Here is a 19,441-nt window from a genome sequence, read left to right as displayed (position 1 = left end):
TGGAATTTAGCCGCCATGCGGTGCTATTAATTATTTTCGCTGACTACAATTCGAGTGCACCAGTGGAATTTTCTGCCTTGTGGCCGTTAGTGTTCCGGTTACCTGCCCTGGCCACTAACGTAATTTTAGGCAGCGTCCTTTCTTCACATGTTGTCGCTGTCCAACTTGGTGTGTAATTTTGATAGCTAATACATACTCCCTTGTGGATTATCACGTTTGTAACCTTTCATGTTTGAGTTCTCATGTACTGTTTGATGGGAAGCAAGTCGTTGTGTCGGTCGGTGCGTGGCTGACTCCTGGTTGGGTTCCGACGGATCAAGTGTAGTTGGGCTCACCACCTGTCACGCCTAAGCGAATGAGGGCAGACCTACCTCCGTGGGGGCTTCTGAGTCCACCGGTGTTTAATTATCTGTTTTCAGCTGCTTAAAATTTAGGCTTATGGTTATTTTTTCTTTTTCTTAAACATTTTGCAAAATTAATTCTTAAATTTGTCTTTCAAGTTTAAACATTCCGGACTTCTGTCTTTAAAAGATTATGGTATTATGTTTTAAAATTTTGAAACATAATTGTGGCCTTCAGCCACTGGTATTGCACCTTGCATATTTGTTCTATCTGCTTTGCCTTGAAGCTTTCCACTCAGCCGTGATATGTTTTTCTTCTTTATTTTGTTTGCCTCTTTAATTGCATTTTTATCTTGTTGATTTCTAAGATTTCTTGTTTTTAAACGTTGTGGCCTTCTGCCTTTAAAAGGTTTACGGTAATATATTCTAAAATTTTGAAACTTAATTGTGGCCGTCAGCCTTTGGTATTGCACCTTGTTTATGTTTGTTCTATCTACTTTGCGGTGATGTTTTTTTAATTATCTTATCGCTATCTTAATTGGATTCTTGTCTTGTTGATTTTTAAGATTTCTTGTTTGGAGGCGTTCAGCCGTGAAAGAGTTGCATTCGGTAAAGGTCCGGCTTTGTGGAGCTTTGGTTGTAAAAGTGTTATTAAATTACAACAAATTACAATTAGAAGGTGAAACTGACCCAAACCTAATTTGGCCCTTTCCACAATCCTAATTACCTGTTCTGCCCAGCGGGTTTAGGAGGCGTATCAAACATATTCTATCTCTCCTAAAATATCTAATGTGTCACTAAGACGGATAGTATTCCAGACAGACTGGTATATTCAGTGGGCATACCAGTTCATAGGAAATGTGACACTAACGATGTCAATAATTGCCTACCTCTTTCACTACTGACATACTATTCTAAAACGTTGTGTGACGGCTTGGGTAACTGGTAATGCTAGATATACCTAACTTCACCCAAGTTTTATTAGGATTAAAAGAGATTTTACTTGTCAAGATTTTCTTTGATATGTATATTCGCGTACTTATTTCTCAACATATCACCCTGGCGACGTGCACATTTCTCCCAACAAAATACCAGTTTCTTGATGCCGTCCGTCTACAATGTTTCTCTTTGTTGGCGGAGCCACAACCTCAGTTTTGCTTTCACCAATTCTTCGCTATCAAAGTGAAGTCCTCGATGGTGTTCTTTAAGTTTCGGGAACTGATGAAAATCGGACGTGGCCAAGTCGAGACTCTATGGGGGTTGGTCGATGACAGTGAACCCAGAGCGTCTCATTTTGCAGATGGTACAGTGGTGTGGCATTGTCATCCTCAACAAGAGTGTGCTCCATGTGTGGACGAACTCTTGGAATCCGAACCTCGATTGCAGGACGCTGTTTCTCGCGAACCAATATAGCTACGTTACACATCGTCATGTTGAGCGCTAAAATTCGGAACCCTCTAGCGGCAGAGGGCTGCAAATACGTGGATATGAAAAATAAAGATTTATGGTGATAATAATGTTTGTTTTATTTAAAAAGCTTCAAGTGTTTTCACATAAGAAATTCGGAATGATTGCTTTTCAGCCACCGCTTGTATATGTGTTTCATGCTATAGGTTACTGTAGCTCAGATCGTACTCAATAAAAAGCGTACATCAAAGCGTGTTGAATAATTGAACAATAATAGATCACATACAGGCTATTGATGGTGCTGGGAACAGTTAGGGCCTTACCGTCAACCATAAAGTTCAGGATGTCATCAGGAACATTGCTGGGAATGTTCGCCACGCAGATGTTAACACTGTGCCAGTCTTTCAGCGAAAAGCAAAGCTTTGGATGAAGCGTTCCATTGAATGTGTAAGCGTAGATCTGGAGTCGCTCAATAGATAAGGGCGATCACACACAGATGTGGCTGGCGCATCACATCTCACAGGACACAATGAATGTTTCTGGCATTAAGTGACTTGAGCAGCTATTTTCAGAAGCATTCTGTGTAACGTGAACAATGTCTATCGGAAGCCTGTGATTTCCAATATTTTCACCGGACTTCTTTTTTGTTAAACGTTTCCAAAATAAAGAACTGCTAAATAACCATGAACACAGTTGCAACAAGAATTGTAGAAACAAGAAATGTGAGCTTGAATACTATAATGGTTAACAATCAAAAAACAAATGGATTTCTCCATCAAAACACAGGAAGTTTGTCTGTAAAATCCGAGCTTTTAATACACGACATTCTAAAACTTAAACGTATTTTCGTAGATGTGCTATTCATAATATAACTTCATCTGGAAATCACGGATATTGAACAAATCTACCTAGATGGATACAAGTTGGTAACAGATTTCAGTAATACAAGGAAAGGGGGAATGGCTACACGCAGAAACTGGGTTAAGAAACTAGCCTATAAAGCTCAGTGAACATCGCATTGAATGGCTATTTGACTGGCTTGCTAGACGTGGAAACATAGAAGTTAGCAATTTTAATAAGAAATGTTTTAAAACTTCGCTAAGCAATCACAGGGGTTACTTACGAAACTTAGCAGAAATAATTGGGGAGCACTTGTATGTGGATATTTCAAAACAAATTTCATCTCGAATAGTTCTCATCGAAGAAAAATAGAGCTACTGATGGACATCTTTGGTTCGAATGCTGCTGTAACATTTTAACCGATAGCAGAAAGGCATAATGCAATCATCATCAGCCAATTCAATCATTAGATGATGTGGCCTCTTCGAGTCGTGGATTCAGGTAGGCTTTCAGAAGTCTTCTCCAAGTGGGACGGTCTTGGGCAGTTCTCTGCCAGGTGTTACCAGCGATCTTCTTGATGTCTTTGTCCCATCTGCCTGGTGGTCTTCCTCTAGGCCTTTGGTGCTCTCTCGGACTCCAGTACTAGCTTCGTCCATCTGTTGTCTTTTCTTCTTGCGATGTGGTCAGCCAACAGCCATTTCAAGGAACCTACTGTCTCTAAGATGGCATTAACCTTCGTCACAAACCGGATGTCATCTGCCCTTTTCCTATCCTTTCTTGTATAGCCCAGCAATGATCTCTCTGTGATAAGTTTCCCTTTTGTTAATGAGTTCAGTTCCATGTCTCGCAGCCATACGTCATCATAGGAAGAATGCACTGATCAAATATCATCATAGGAAGAATGCACTGATCAAATACTGCTTTCTTCAGATATACTGGCATTTTTTTCTGAATACTGTTGAATTCTTCCCAATTGCTTGCCAGCCAAGCTTGATGCGTTGATAGATTTCTGGCCTCCCTTCATGTTTATAATCTAGCCAAGGTAGACATATTCACTGACCTCTTCTAATAGACTGTCCTTGACTTTCACTTCTCCAGCTGGGACCCATTTGTTGGACATTACTTTTGTTATGGAAATGTTCATGTTCAAGCCAACCAACTGACATTCCGATGCAAGATCTGTAACTAAGTTTTGGAGCTCTGCGAAGTCTTTGGCCAGTAAGGCAATATCATCAGAAAATCTAAGGTTGGTAAGCTTTCTTCCATTAATTCTAATTCCCTTACCATCCCAGCTGAGCTCTGACATAGTCATTTCCAATACAGCAGAGAACAGTTTTGGGGAGATGGCATCGCCTTGCTTGACACCCCTCATGATGCGGAACATAGTGCAATATCGATTAATAATATACACTTAAGATTCAGAGCATCATGACCACCTATGTGGTCCACTTGGCACAGATAACAGCGTTGCTTCGTGGCATAAAAGCATAAGGCCTCGGCAGGTCGCTAGAAGGTGTTGGCACCGCATCTGCACACTCAAGTCACCCAATTCCCGAAGTCGAGGGAGAGGGGCGATGAGCTCGACCCCACATCCCAGATGTGTTCAATTGGGTTCAGCTCTGTCACGCTCGGGATCCAGTACACCAACAGCAACTCGCCATTGTGTGCTTAGGACCATTCCATCACACTCCTGACCAAGTGATATGGCGCATTATCTTGTTGATTAGAAGCCACTGGAAAAAATGACGGTCATGAAGGGGTCTACGTGGTCTGCAACCAGTGTACGATAAACCTTGGCTACCATGGTGCATTGCATGAGCTCCACTGGACCCATAGATCGCCACGTGAATGCTCCCCCAGAGCACAATGGAGCCACCGCCAGCTGGTCTCCGTCCCACAGTACGGGTGTCAAGGAGCTGTTCCCCTAGAAGACGACGGATTTTTGCCTTCCCATGGGCATGATGAAGAACGTATCGGGGCTCATCAGCCATGAAACGCTCTGCCACTGCGCCAACGCCCAGTGCCAATGTGTCAACATTGACACATGCAAGGCTCATTGGCTGTAGAGGCCCATCGTTAAAAGTGTTCGGTGCACTGTGTGTTCAGACACACTTGTACTCTGCCGAGCATTACTGTCTGATGCTCGTTCCGCCACAATTCGCCACGTGTCCAGCTTTATCAGTATTCCCAACCTACAGTTTCCAACATCCGTGACGAAGGGTAGCCACCCAACACCACGACGTCTAGAAGTGATTTCACTTTGGTTTCGCCACTTGTTGAAGACACCACGGTACTCCTCAAACACGTGACAAGTCGTGCAGTTTCCGAAATGTTCGTGCTGAACCTCTCGGCAATTACAATCTGTCCTCGGTGAAACTCAGATAGATCACACTCCATCCACACTGTATGCACGAACAGCACGCATACTGATACTACACGCACTGTGCATCTGTCTAGCAGCCAATCATAGCCAGATGACGCTGTTATCGCCTGGACGGATTTATATCGATAGTATGTCGATGGTCATAATGTACAGCCTGAGTAGTGTGTTTCTATTAGTACCCCTGCCAACAGAAGTGGATATGGACGCAGATAACCTGGCGTGAGTCTTCCAGCAGAATAGTGGAATAAGATGTCGCGGATGGCGTATACGAAGCGCTTTAGGGACAGAACTGCTGTCGAGTTGTTTATTTCACGGTTGCGATAAATCGAGCCCTTCAGTTCTTAATCTGCCATTAACCAGCTCAGACTTGGCCTTTCCATAATGCCACGCTCTTGGTTCCATGTGCTAGATGTGTAGTGGTTCATGCTGGTCGAGTTTTGTACCTTTCTCCATGCCCGTCTCTATGGGCTGTTTAGATGCTTTGCTCCCCCTTTGATTAACCCACGCGTTTATTTTCCTCCAGCTCTCCAGTATCCGTAGACGAGCCATTGCTGGTTTGCGTATTTAACATTTGTGCAGACAGGACTGTTTCGTGGCGTTGTCAGTCCGGTGCATAGATAAAAGTGGCGATAGAGGACATTCTTACATTACTGACGCTTTTCTTTTTCAGAGTGTTTATTTGTGGACACTCTTGGAACAGGACAGTTTCGCCTTCAGGAGAAGCAACGGCAATTTCAGCAGGAGCAGATGCAGGAACTGCTGCAACAGAATGTGTAATTGCTCCGCTGTCGTGTCGCCACGGTGGCTGGCTACGAGCCTGCAGAAATGCCTTCTTCCCATCTACCCTGACGCCATTGGCCAGTTTAAAAGAGTCTACAGAAAGATGGGAGAATTACCTGTGCAGGTGCTTGCTGCACTGAGAGGTAACGCGTATTGTCAAGCGAGCTGATAGACTGCTATGTTGTTGTCCAGTGGTACATTGTTTTTAAGAAACAGAGGAAAATTTGAAGCCCTCTACCAAGAAACTTCACGTAGAGGGTATCGGTTTGTTGCTCACACAATATTTTGATCATCAGATCCATGCGGAGGTAGTTTAATCGGGAGCACAATTGCCCCAGACAGTCGTATGTAACGTGAATTGCCGATCTGCAAAGTCTCTTGTGTAAGTGTAGTTTTGAGTGTCTCCAATGAGCTACATTGTATGCAGAGTCACTTGTGAGGGACATGATCATCCGATTAGCACCCGACCCCGAGGACCAAACTAGGGAGTTGGCCTTGTCCACCGTTCTTCACTTCAAGTTGCTCCGATTGCCATAAGACCTTCCCTACCGCTGAGCTGCTGTGTGTTGATGACATAGACAGTTCGAGTGCTGTGACGTCAAGCCTGCATGGAGCCCAATGGGCACAAGTAAGTCGAAGCGTAATCATCCTAGCTCGCGACATTTTTCGGGTCGTCGGTGTTGCCCTACTTCCACACCTATTCACAGTCATAGACCAAGTCCGTGGTCCTGTACGGATTGTCATTTGCTGCATTCGGAGGCTTCAGTGTTTCTCAAGTCTTTGGAGGCTGTCCCCGACGCTCCACAAGCACCGTGGCCTTGTCTAACGCTAACGTTGGTCGTGGGTGGGCAGCCGATTGAGTTTCATGTAGACACTGGGCAATGGATAGTCCTGTTAATTTAGGCTCGTTTAGCTGCGCTATGTTGCAATGGCCGCCACGTCAAACTGTAACTTACAGTAATAGTGTAATCCACGGTGGTGACATTCCTCCATCTCAGAACGTTATAATTGTTGTATTGCTAGAGAAGGCCGAAATGCGCGCGTTAAACTCAAGCAGGTGGGCGTGAGGTCTGAAACAGGAAACGTAATGAATGCTATAAAGAAAAGTACGTAGCTTCTGGAATACTTAACTTTAATCCACATTTGTAGAACATTGCTCTTGATGATACAGAAGTATTATAGCAATTGAATACGGCGCCTTGCTAGGTCGTAGCAACTGTAGCTGAAGGCTATGCTAACTATCGTCTCGGCAAATGAGAGCGTAATTCTCAGTGAGGGGCGAGTGCTAGTACGTCTCTCTAGACCTGGCGTGTGGTGGCGCTCAGTCTGCAATTACTGACAGTGGCGACACGCGGGTGCGTCGTATACTAGCGGACCGCGGCCGATTTAAAAGCTACCACCTAGCAAGTGTGGTGTCTGGCGGTGACACCACAATAATAATGTGGAAATGTTACGTTATTAGCGGTTAATTCATCATTGGCGCTCCATTCAGGAAGTTATTTTGTAAGTGGCTACACAGAAAGTACATTCGCACGCGACGAAGTGACCGCTTCAATCAGACAGCCACCAGGATACCACCACTGGTTGTGAAAACACTCAGGTAGTGGCAATTGTGACCAACAGAAGCCATTCATACGCCTCCTCTGAAACTGCCGTGTGTCTGGCTCTCCTAGGTTGTTTTCAGATAGCATCCACGTCAGAACTGCCCATCATGTCATCTGACAGCCATCTTGAACCCTTCAGTTCTTGTGGCCCCTCACAGTTGGCTCGGTACAAGAATCGCTGCTTCATGTCATTCCAGCCACTGACTAAGACACTGTCTCCAGCCACAGACTTCACTCGGCCGCGTCAAGTCGGGCTGCAAAGCACCAGCTTTAAGGGCCGTTGGAGCGCAGCAGTACCGGCACCAACTGTCACGCCGCCTGCCACCGGGGGCATAAGCTTCGGCGGCAGAGGAGACGTGTGATGTCGATGACTGTTGACACAGGAGAGATGTCAGTAACAACGGCGTCTCTACATATAAATCAGTACCAGTACATCAAGGCCTAACTATCTCATCCGCACAGAAACTTCCGAGCACTCAGAAGCAAAGTGCTGTACTGTCAGACGAGACTGCAGGCATAATACAATACAGTAATGAGGAATTCCGAGTAAGCACAAAGGTAAAGTAAAAGAGCTGAAATACAGACTCACTCATTGGCCAATGTTGTTGTTGTTGTTGTGGTCTTCAGTCCTGAGACTGGTTTGATGCAGCTCTCCATACTACTCTATCCTGTGCAAGCTTCTTCATCTCCCAGTACCTACTGCAACCTACATCCTTCTGAATCTGCTTAGTGTATTCATCTCTTGGTCTCCCCCTACGATTTTTACCCTCCACGCTGCCCTCCAATACTAAATTGGTGATCCCTTGATGCCTCAGAACATGTCCTACCAACCGATCCCTTCTTCTGGTCATGTTGTGCCACAAACTTCTCTTCTCCCCAATCCTATTCAATACTTCCTCATTAGTTACGTAATCTACCCATCTAATCTTCAGCATTCTTCTGTAACACCACATTTCGAAAGCTTCTATTCTCTTCTTGTCCAAACTATTTACCGTCCATGTTTCGCTTCCATACATGGCTACACTCCATACAAATACTTTCAGAAATGACTTCCTGACACTTAAATCTATACTCGATGTTAACAAATTTCTCTTCTTCAGAAACGCTTTCCCTGCCATTGCCAGTCTACATTTTATATCCTCTCTACTTCGACCATCATCAGTTATTTTGCTCCCCAAATAGCAAAACTCCTTTACTACTTTAAGTGTAATCTAATACCCTCAACATCACTCGACTTAATTCGACTACATTCCATTATCCTCGTTTTGCTTTTGTTGATGTTCATCTTATATCCTCCTTTCAAGACACTGTCCATTCCGTTCAACTGCTCTTCCAAGTCCTTTGCTGTCTCTGACAGAATTACAATGTCATCGGCGAACCTCAAAGTTTTTATTTCTTCTCCATGGATTTTAATACCTACTCCGAATTTTTCTTTTATTTCCTTTACTGCTTGCTCAATATACAGATACTGCTTGCTCAATATACAGATTGGCCAATAACATACGCAAATCTGAATCGGCATAAATATACTGAAGTGCCAAAGAAACTACAGGCATAGGCATTCAAATACAGAGATATGTAAACACGCAGAATACGGCGCTGCGGTCGGCAATGCCTGTATAAGACAACAAGTGTCTGTCGCAGTTGTTAGATAGGTTACTGCTGCTATAGTGGCAGGTTATCAAGATTTAAGTGAGTTTGAACGTGGTGTTACAATCGCCGAACGAGCGATGGGATACAGCATCTACGAGGTAGCGATGAAGTGGGGATTTTCCCGTACGGCCATTTTACGAGTGTACCACGAATTTCAGGAATCCGGTAAAACATCAAAACTCCGACGTCACTGAGGCCGGAAAAATATCCTTCAAGAACAGAAACGAATGTCTTTTGCAAAGTCGGGTGAACAAAATTTGGAAAATCTAGAGCCTCACTTTACCAAAAACTAGGGCAAGACAAAGACCCAAGAGAATCGAAATCTTACAGGCCGATTTGTTTGGTAAATGCTCAAGCCAAGTACAGGAAAAGGTCCTGTGCCGCGGCGTAAGGTTCAAATGGATCTGAGCACTACGGGCCTTAACATCTGAAGTCATCAGTCCCATAGAACTTAGAACTACTTAAACCTAACTAACCTAAGGACATCACACACACCCATGCCCGAGGCAGGATTCGAACCTGCGGCCGTAGCAGTCGCGTGGTTCCGGACTGAAGCGCCTAGAACCACTCGGACACCTTGGCCGGCGCCGCGTAAGACACTACAACCAGCTTGTAGGCATGAACTCCCTGCAGTACGATTTCAGAAAAGGGAAATTCACCGAGGATGCGATAAATCACCCAATGAATATTGTGAACACCTTAGACGACAATTGTGTTATAGGCATAATGATTAATATATCTGGGGCGGTTGATAATTTGTGGTGCCCAGACATATTTAAAAGACTGAAGTAGATGGACTGTCCGAGATGTCTCTGTAACAATATACGCAGACAGACACGTGCAATTAGAATGTCCTGGCAAGAAAATTGTGAAAGACGCCACAAAAGGGTGCCCACAGGCCTCTGCATATTCATCACATTATTTCTTGTACGTTGTTGCGCTTAAGACTGTTGGGAGCCATCAAGGGCATTCCAAAACAGAAAATCAGACACACAATGCCTAGCGCAGGCAAAACTGGCAGCTTTTAGGTAAACGGAGATAAATAATGACATAGAGCCGTGCAAACTGCAGACGCTCAGCCCATCTGTCACAGGGGAGAAGTTTCACTTTAGAGAATTAACTGGTAACTCCATCCACCGCCTAGATTCTGTTGTAAGGCGACCCCCGTAAAAGATGGGCAAAAAAGACACGTCTTAGCAGAGGCAGCAAGATTGATACTTACTACTGAGAAATGCAACGTCAGTGGTTTACACAGGTTGGAGTGCTACCACAGCAGTCCCCACTAAGAGAAGGACGGAGGCCGGGCCGGCCGGGGTGGCCGAGCGGCTCTAGGCACTACAGTCTGGATCTCAGGTTCGAATCCTGCCTTGGGCATGGATGTGTGTGATGTCCTTAGGTTAGTTAGGTTTAAGTAGTTTTAAGTTCTAGGGGACTGATGACCTTAGAAGTTACGTCCCATAGTTCTCAGAACCATTTGAATCATTTTAACGGAGGCCGGGGCCAGGTGACGTAAAACACTGTTGCTGCTGGCCGTAATAGGGGTGGCAGCGACGTTTAGCTTCGAGCTGAACCCTGTTGAAACAGAATGTGGTGTTCGTTAGTGGAAAGTCTAGAAGCATCGCTACCTGCCGAGTTGGAGTACGGCAGGAATCTAAATGTGGCTGGCCAGGGGCGCCGTGGAGTCCAAAGCGACTCATCAGATTGGCTGAAGCTTGTTACGTGCCGGTGGATTGGTGGGTCGACTATAGGAAGGGAGAACTGGTGCACCGAACGATGCTTTAAAATCCCAAGTTTTGCATTCAGAGGGTTTTCTTAACCAAATCGCTGGGCGCGCCGGCTCCGTTGCCAGCCTCAGTAATCTCCTACATGTCTGTTTTTCTCACGTGGAGTGCTTCTCTCAAGTTTATAATTAACGTGCCGATAGTGTTCGCTGCTTCTGCTAGCACTCGTCCCGGCTTCAGACACAGACTTCTGTTTGTGCAACCACTTGCCTTTTCGCTTATTCTAATGTTTAGAATTAGTCTTCAGTGTAGCAGTTAGTCCTGCTGGAAGCATCCTGTCGAGCCCCAGAATCTGTGCCCCTTGTAGGTCCTCTGAGACTGTGTTTGGCGCTGATCCACGTCATCTACCTGCCTTCACTGGGAATTCGTTTTTCTGCATTTTCTCCTCACCGTTCAGAAATTACAGACTGACTTCAAACCCAGAGACCATTTGTCCTGTGGCAGGACACTACAAAGGGGTCCAGAGTTGTAGCACGGAGCCATTACTGAGTTAGCTTCAGAGTATAACAAAAATTAGAAGCTTCATTGCTTACACAGACGACCTCCTAATTATAGTATCTGCTAAAACAAGGGCTAAACGAGAGGAAAATAGTTGGGTAGTTCTTGAAATATTAAGTAAATGATGCATAGAAAACAATCTAACAATAGCAGCGCACAAAACATTTATGTGTTACTAAAAGCAACATTATCAAGAACAAGAAATCCCATTATCAGAATAAATGAACAACCAGTATAAAGGTATTTTGAAATGCATGTATACACTACTGGCCATTAAAATTGCTACACCACGAAGATGACGTGCTACAGACGCGAAATTTAACCGACAGGAAGAAGATGCTGTGATATGCAAATGATTAGCGACACCTACAACGTGCTGACATGAGGAAAGTTTTCAACCGATTTCTCATACACAAACAGCAGTTGACCGGCGTTGCCTGGAGAAACGTTGTTGTGATGCCTTTTATAAGGAGGAGAAATGCATACCATCACGTTTCCGACTTTGATAAAGTTCGGATTGTAGCCTATCGCGATTACGGTTTATCGTATAGCGACATTACTGCTCACGTTGGTGGAGATCCAATGACTGTTAGCAGAATATGGAATCGGTGGGTTCAGGACGGTAGTACGGAACGCCGTGCTGGATCCCGACGGCCTCGTATCACTAACAGTCGAGATGACAGGCATCTTATCCGCATGGCTGTAATGGACCGTGCAGCCACGTCTCGATCGCTGAGTCAACAGATGGGGACGTTTGCAAGACAACAACCATCTGCACGAACAGTTCGACGACGTTTGCAGCAGCATGGACTATCAGCTCGGATACCCTTGATGCTGCATCACAGACAGGAGCGCCTGCGATGATGTACTCAACGATGAACCTGGGTGCACGAATGGCAAAACGTCATTTTTTCGAATGAATCCAGGTTCGGTTTACAGCATCATGATGGTCGCATCCGCGTTTGGCGACATCGCAGTGAACGCAAATTAGAAGGGTGTATTCGTCATCGCCATACTGGCGTATCACCCGGCGTGATGGTATGGGGTGCCATTGGTTACACGTCTCGGTCACCTCTTATTCGCGTTGTCGCCACTTTGAACAGTGGACGTTACGACCTTTGGCTCTACCCCTCATTCTTTCCCTGCGAAACCCTACATTTCAGCAGGATAATGCACGACCGCATGTTGCAGGTCCTGTACGGGCCTTTCTGGATACAGAAAATGTTCGACTGCTGCCCTGGTCAGCACATTCTCCAGATCTCTCACCAACTGAAAACATCTGGTGAATGGTGGCCTAGCAACTGGCTCGTTACAATAAGCCAGTCACTACTCTTGATGAACTGTGGTATCGTGTTGAAGCTACATGGGCAGCTGTACCTGTACACGCCATCCAAGCTCTGTTTGACTCAATGCCGAGGCGTATCAAGGCCGTTTTTACAGCCAGAGGTGGTTGTTCTGGTTACTGATTTCTCAGAATCTAGCCACCCAAATTGAGTTAAAATGTAATCACACGTCAGTTCTGATATAATGTATTTGTCCAATGAATATCCGTTTATTATCTGCATTTCTTCTTGGTGTAGCAATTTTTAAAGGCAAGTAGTGTAGTAACCGTCTGCCTGAGAGGCATTAAAATCCTTAATAAAACTGCAACAATTGGCCAAAGACGTTACCAATTGCCACAGTGCAATACGAACGTACAACAACGCAATATTTCTTGCTATCGTGGGCTACGATTCGATCGTTTGGGCTCTTAAAGAGGTAAGGAGAGAAGAGGCTGTATGGCGAGCACTGCGAAGTATACTCCTGCGCTGGCAGTCACGTATAGAATAACACCTACGGTGGTGTTGCTGGTGATATTACGACTGCTACCTCTAGACCTGGCAGTAAGACAGAGAGGTGCAAAATAATGGCTCAAAAAGCGCAAATATAAAAAGGTATAGAAGGTGCTGGGCACAAAGCTGTATCGAATAAGGAAATAAAGGCATACGTTGATAATGACAACAAATCTGGGACAGGGCAGAAACAGGAGGAGAAATTACTAGTTCTTTCCTAATATAAAAGAAAGAACAAGAATGACATACTTCCTTCCGACTAATGGACTTACACACTAGCTGTCATGACAGGTTCGTATCCCAGCTACTTACCAAAAGTACCGGTACTACTGCACACCACAGACACTTGTGGACGTGGGGCATTAGGCTACTTTGATCACTTCGTATGGGAATGTGCGTTTAGCCGAGATGTTACAGACAAGGACAGGAACGCATTTCGAAATGAAACAATGTGTACTAGAACACGGAGGAGACCATACGTCACGATAACAAGACTCGCCATGGCAGAATATCCACCTACAGCAACTTCCTGAGAGCGGTGAAGACATGAGCCTCGGGAACGACTATGAAGGATTTCCTGAGACCCAGACGGCCATGTTCCAAACTCTACACCGTGGGCGAAACTGCAGCGCAGCCCCTGTGAATCCCAAGTTGCATCTCAGCGCTCTGGGGAACGACTATCTAGACAAACGAGAAATACACCTCGGAAGATGCTGCCCGTAGTTGGCAACGAAATGTCAGGAGGAAGAATTTCTACCATTCGGCTAGGGTTTCTTAGCCCGTAAGTTTTGCTTAATGAAGACACCTGCCGTTAAAGCCTACACCTTATGACTAACCGCCTTCCAGTGGCTCCAGCTGCTTGATATTCGCTGCCCGTCTCCAAGCACAGCCCGAGCTACGACTGTTGACCTTTGTCACAGCACTCTCTACCCAGGTTCGACTGGCGACTATGTGCAGAGGCACATACCGTGCATACAGAACTGCCTTCTGGGAGATGTTGGTGGTTCTAACTGGTGCAGCTGACTGCAGTCCGCTCTCCATTCTCCAAGTACCAAAGACACAGTACTGATTTCTGCCCATTCCAGTGGCTCCAAGTCACTCCGACCGCTATCTAAAACTGCCCACAGCAGCACGATCGTGGTGGCTGTTGTGTCCATCACGTGAGCTGCTCCATCCACCCTCTAGCAGCATTGTAAGTAGGCTGTTAAGGTTTTTATAATGGTAACGCCACATAGCCCTCTTTATGAAAATCACTGGCTGTGCCGTGATTGTGGTATTGTTGGAATATTCGCTATTGGAGTGTTTGGCAGTTGGACGTGAACAGCGCAGTTGAAGGTGAGCCGCCAGCAGTGGTGGATGTCGGGAGAGAGATGGGAGAAGTTTAAGAGCGAACGATCTGGAAGTGTGTCCACCATATATATATATATATATATATATATATATATATATATATATATATATATATATATATATATATATATATATATAATGAGTTTAAACACTATTAAGATGTGTTAAATAATAATTTTATGATCCACATTCTTCAAAAAAGGAGCACTTGCAAAGACAAATAAGAAGGGACTAATAACAGTAACTACATGCATAATTTTCTTTTGAAGTACTTGGTAATTCTTTTTTGTTGAATAAGTTGTTGTGGTGCACCACTTTAATGACATAGACACTAAGATGTGAATAGACGTTTCCCTTATCTGCATTGTTGTCTTTAGTGTACTATTTTTTCTGCTTGTGGGTTTTTCATGTTTAGATATAAGTTATTGCATTTGCTGCTGCTGTTTGCCAAGCATAGTGCTACTGAATTTCACTTTGTATTACTCTGTTAAGCCAGTTTTACTACTTATTTATTTTTCTTGTTGCTGCACATTGGCTCATATTAGTCGTAATATTGCACTTGCTTTGCTAATTTAGATATACTGCTGCTTGCTTTGCCAATTTGCATTTTTTTGGTCATTGCTCTTTGTGTTAATTGTTTTGTGCTTCTGCATTGCCTCGTCCCTTAGTTTATACATCTGAGCTCAGTAGATATAAGTTATCTTAAGATGGGGTAGGCTATATAAGAGAATGAGTTGCGATGAATTGGAAGAAATGCATTGAGAAGTTATATGGAAAAGTTTCTTTTCTTAAAAGAGAGGATACTGTCCAATGAAGAATAATTATCTTGAAAGAGGATATGAATAGAATAAAGAAATCAGGTATAGATAGGACTTTCTGGGAAAAATGATGAACAAAGAGAGATCTCCAAGAAGTAAAGAAAGTTCTGTTTGAAAATACTGCAGTAAAACAAAACCTGACCTTTCCTTTTGTGTTATTCTGCTATGTGTTTGTGTACCCTTGTGTATCTGTGTTCTGCCTGTCATTATGTATTTATCTGATAAGAGATATGTTGTAGAATTTTTCTAATAATATGTTATTTACTTTCTAAAGATGATTAGACATTATTTATTCTGTTCTGTTTTAATGATCATGTATGAAATTAATGTTTCGAAAACTATTCTCATTATTTTATTTATTTATTTATTTATGTCATAATTCCTGTAACACTGATGTATACGTTTATTTCTATTCTTTTGTGAAACCTGTATTACTACAAATGTTATCTGTATTATTATGTTCTTTAATGATGTATTTTGTACCTTTGTAATGGTATTCTCATGTTATAAAATTGTAATTGACACCAGTTCATCAAATTAAGTAACTTGTAAGCATTCATTTCAGTGGACACATTTCTGTTGGTCCTAGTATATGCACAATATGTGAGATGTTTGGACTGTTACTGTTTGCACGTGTGTTAATAATTCAGCAAGGGGCTGGTTAACAGCATTGCTGGTTCTAAGGACAATTCGAAAAACTTTGTGAGTGCACAAGTGGTGGTTTATGAACTTGTTATATTGTCCGCAAGACTCTTCGATGGTGATTGTGCACCTGCACAGTTGCAACAGATGGCTGCTGTCTGTCTCTACAAGGTCTGCACTGGGTCTGCAGCTTTGATGGCCCACCAGTACCATACTCTCTACGAGGACTACAGTGGGTCTGCTCTGTGATGATCTACCTACCAATATTCTTCAAAACTTCGAACGACTCTGTTGTGGGTTGCACTGTTGTGGCCCATTACCTGTCTGCATGCAACAGTCAGCATTGTCTTTCCATTGGAAGGACAACACTACTTCTTCAAGACTGCATGGAAATCCAATACTTCCGTATGCTCTTTCTTTTACTGCTCAGACTTTGAGAAAATAAAACTGCAATTACTACTGTGATGAATGATCAGGACTACCTTATGAACTGTGAGAAAATTCTAGGTTTTGCCCAACATTGTATCGATAAATGTGTGCATTTGATATATTTGTTATCATTTATATAAAAAATTTAACAAATATGTATTGGCCAGTGCCCAAAACAATTTGTAGAATTTTTTGTGGAGAGGATGGGGGCTATGTAAATAGGCTGTTTAGGTTTTTATATTGGTAACACCACGTACCCTCTTTATGAAAATCACTTGCTGTGCTGTGTGCAGTCTATAGCTGGTTGGCATTGTTGGAATATTCGCTATTGTAGTGTTGGGCAGTGGATGTGAACAGCGCATGGCGTTGCGTAGTTGGAGGTGAGCCGCCAGCAGTGGTGGATGTGAGGAGAGAGATGGGAGAATTTTAATAGAGGACGATCTGGACGTATGTCCGCCAGAAAGAGTAAATTTGTAATACTGGATATCATGAACTGATATATATTTCGAACACTATTAGGGTAAATATATTGTTTGTTCTCTGTCAAAGTCTTTCATTTGCTAAGTATGTCTATCGGTAGTTAGTGCCTTCAGTAGTTAGAATCTGTTATTCAGCTGGCAGTATTGGCGCACGCTGTATTGCAGTAGTTCGAATAACGAAGATTTTTGTGAGGTACGTGATTCATGAAAGGTGTAGGTTATTGTTAATCAGGGCCATTCTTTTGTAGGGATTATTGAAAGTCAGATTGCGTTGCGCTAAAAATATTGTGTGTCAGTTTAGTGATGATCAGAATAAGTAAAGAGAGAAATGTCTGAGTACGTTCAGTTTTGCTCAGCTGTTTGAAAATAAAATCATGTAAGAGGTTTATCATCACAGTCATTCATAATTTCTCTAAGGGGACGTTTCAGCATGAACGTGACACTTGGAAGAAACCACTGGATACTGGGAGGTCGACTATGCTGTTAGACACTGTATAGTATAATTTAGATAGATAAGGAGAGTCAAATCATTGTCTACTAAATTGAATGAATTCTCCCTAACTGTACCCGAAAACAGGAACAAAAGTGACGGAACGAAAGAAGCTCCAGTAAACTGCTTTAGAAAGGCAATGCATGCCATACCTCCAGATATCAGTTTCGCCAGATAATCTGTTAGAGAGATCACAGAAATCATAAGGCTATTAAGAAGTATTACCTCTTCTCTCTATCCTGATATAATAACCACAATACAATAATCTTCTTCTGGCTTATAGCGTCATCTCTGACGTATCTTTGTATACAATCAATGAGTCAAGGCGTTTTTCACGAATGAATGAAGTTGCAGCAGTAATTCCGACACACAAAATTTGAGAGAAGTAACTGACCTCCATTTGTAAATCGATTGCCCTCCTTCCTGACTTCTGAAAAATACTTGAGGAGATAGATTACATAGAAGAGTGTACCATCTTTCTGAGAATAACGTTCGAATAAGAACTCAGTTTGGATTTCTTAACGACTTCTCTACTGAGAATGCAATTTGTGATCTAAGTGTACTTGGGGGAGTGCTAAAAGTCACTCTCCCTTCTGGTCCAATTATGGTGCCTCAATTTCTTTCAGCATGTCACGAACTTTTTACAACAATTCAGATTTGGATAAAAAGATATGATGTGATACTATGGTGTAAATATCTGACTCTATAAACTATTGCATTCCAGGTGGATGCAACCCAAGGTTTTGATCACAGATTCATTGAAATTAAATGCCTGACGGACACTGAAAGCAAATTTGAAATTAATCTAGGAAAACTTCTTCTATTATGTATTATTTTAAATTTATTTTGTGCAAAACTATTACATAGGTGCTCCTGTTGCTGAAGTAAGTAATTATTTTCTGTCATGTTGAGTCATTTGTAAATCGCTGGCTTGCAGTTACTACTAAACAAAAATTAGCTTAATATCATGGAAATTGCACATTCCTCATCAATAGGATGTATGTGTATAAATAAATTTTGGTTCCTGTAACTGTCTTTGAAACTAAAGTATTAGCCAATTTGAATTCACCAATGTAGTCCTAGGTCTTTGTGAAATCACCCCTTGACTGAGCTTATCTCAGAAGGACTAAAATGAGTGTTAACTTCCTAAAATATATTCTAATTGCTGGTACTTTATGGTAATTGGTTCGCGGCTTTTACCTTAAATAAACTACTGGCCATTAAAATTGCTACACCAAGAAGAAACGCAGATGATAAACGGGTATTCATTGGACAAATACTAGAACTCACATGTGATTACATTTTCTCGCAATTTACGTGCATAGATCCTCAGAAATCAGTACCCAGAACAACCACCTATGGCCATAATAACTACCTTGATTCACCTGGGCATTGAATCTAACAGAGCTTGGATGGCGTGTACAGGTAAAGCTGCCCATACAGCTTCAACACGATACCACAGTTCATCAAGAGTAGTGACTGGCGTATTGTGACGAGCCAGTTGCACGCCCACCATTCACCAGACGTTTTCAGTTGGTGAGAGATCTGGAGAATGTGCTGTCCAGGGCAGCAGTCGAACATTTTCTGTATCCAGAAAGACCCCAGCAGGACCAGCAACATGCGGTCCTTCTGAAATGTAGGGTTTCGCAGGGATCGAATGAAGGGTAGAGCCACGGGTCGTAACACATCTTAAATGTAACGTCCACTGTTCAAAGTCCCATCAATGCGAACAAGAGGTGACCGAGACGTGTAACCAATGGCACCCTATACCATCACGCCGGGTGATACGCCAGTATGGCGATGACGAATACACGCTTCCAATTTGCGTTCACCGCGATGTCGCCCAACACGGATGCGACCATCATGATGCTGTAAACAGAATCTGGTTTCATCCGAGAAATGACCTTTTGCCATTCGTGCACCCAGGTTCGTCGTTGAGGACACCATCGCAGGCGCTCCTGTCTGTGATGCAGCGTCATGGGTAACCGCAGCCATGGTCTCCGAGCTGATAGTCCATGCTGCTGCAAACGTCGTCGAACTGTTCGTGCAGATGGTTGCTGTCTTACAAATGTCCCCATCAGTTGACCCAGGGATCGAGACGTGGCTGCACAATC

The sequence above is a fragment of the Schistocerca cancellata genome, chromosome 3 (genome assembly GCF_023864275.1).
Source record: "Schistocerca cancellata isolate TAMUIC-IGC-003103 chromosome 3, iqSchCanc2.1, whole genome shotgun sequence".
Classification (NCBI taxonomy): Eukaryota; Metazoa; Arthropoda; class Insecta; order Orthoptera; family Acrididae; genus Schistocerca; species Schistocerca cancellata.
This window is presented reverse-complemented; position numbering follows the sequence as displayed.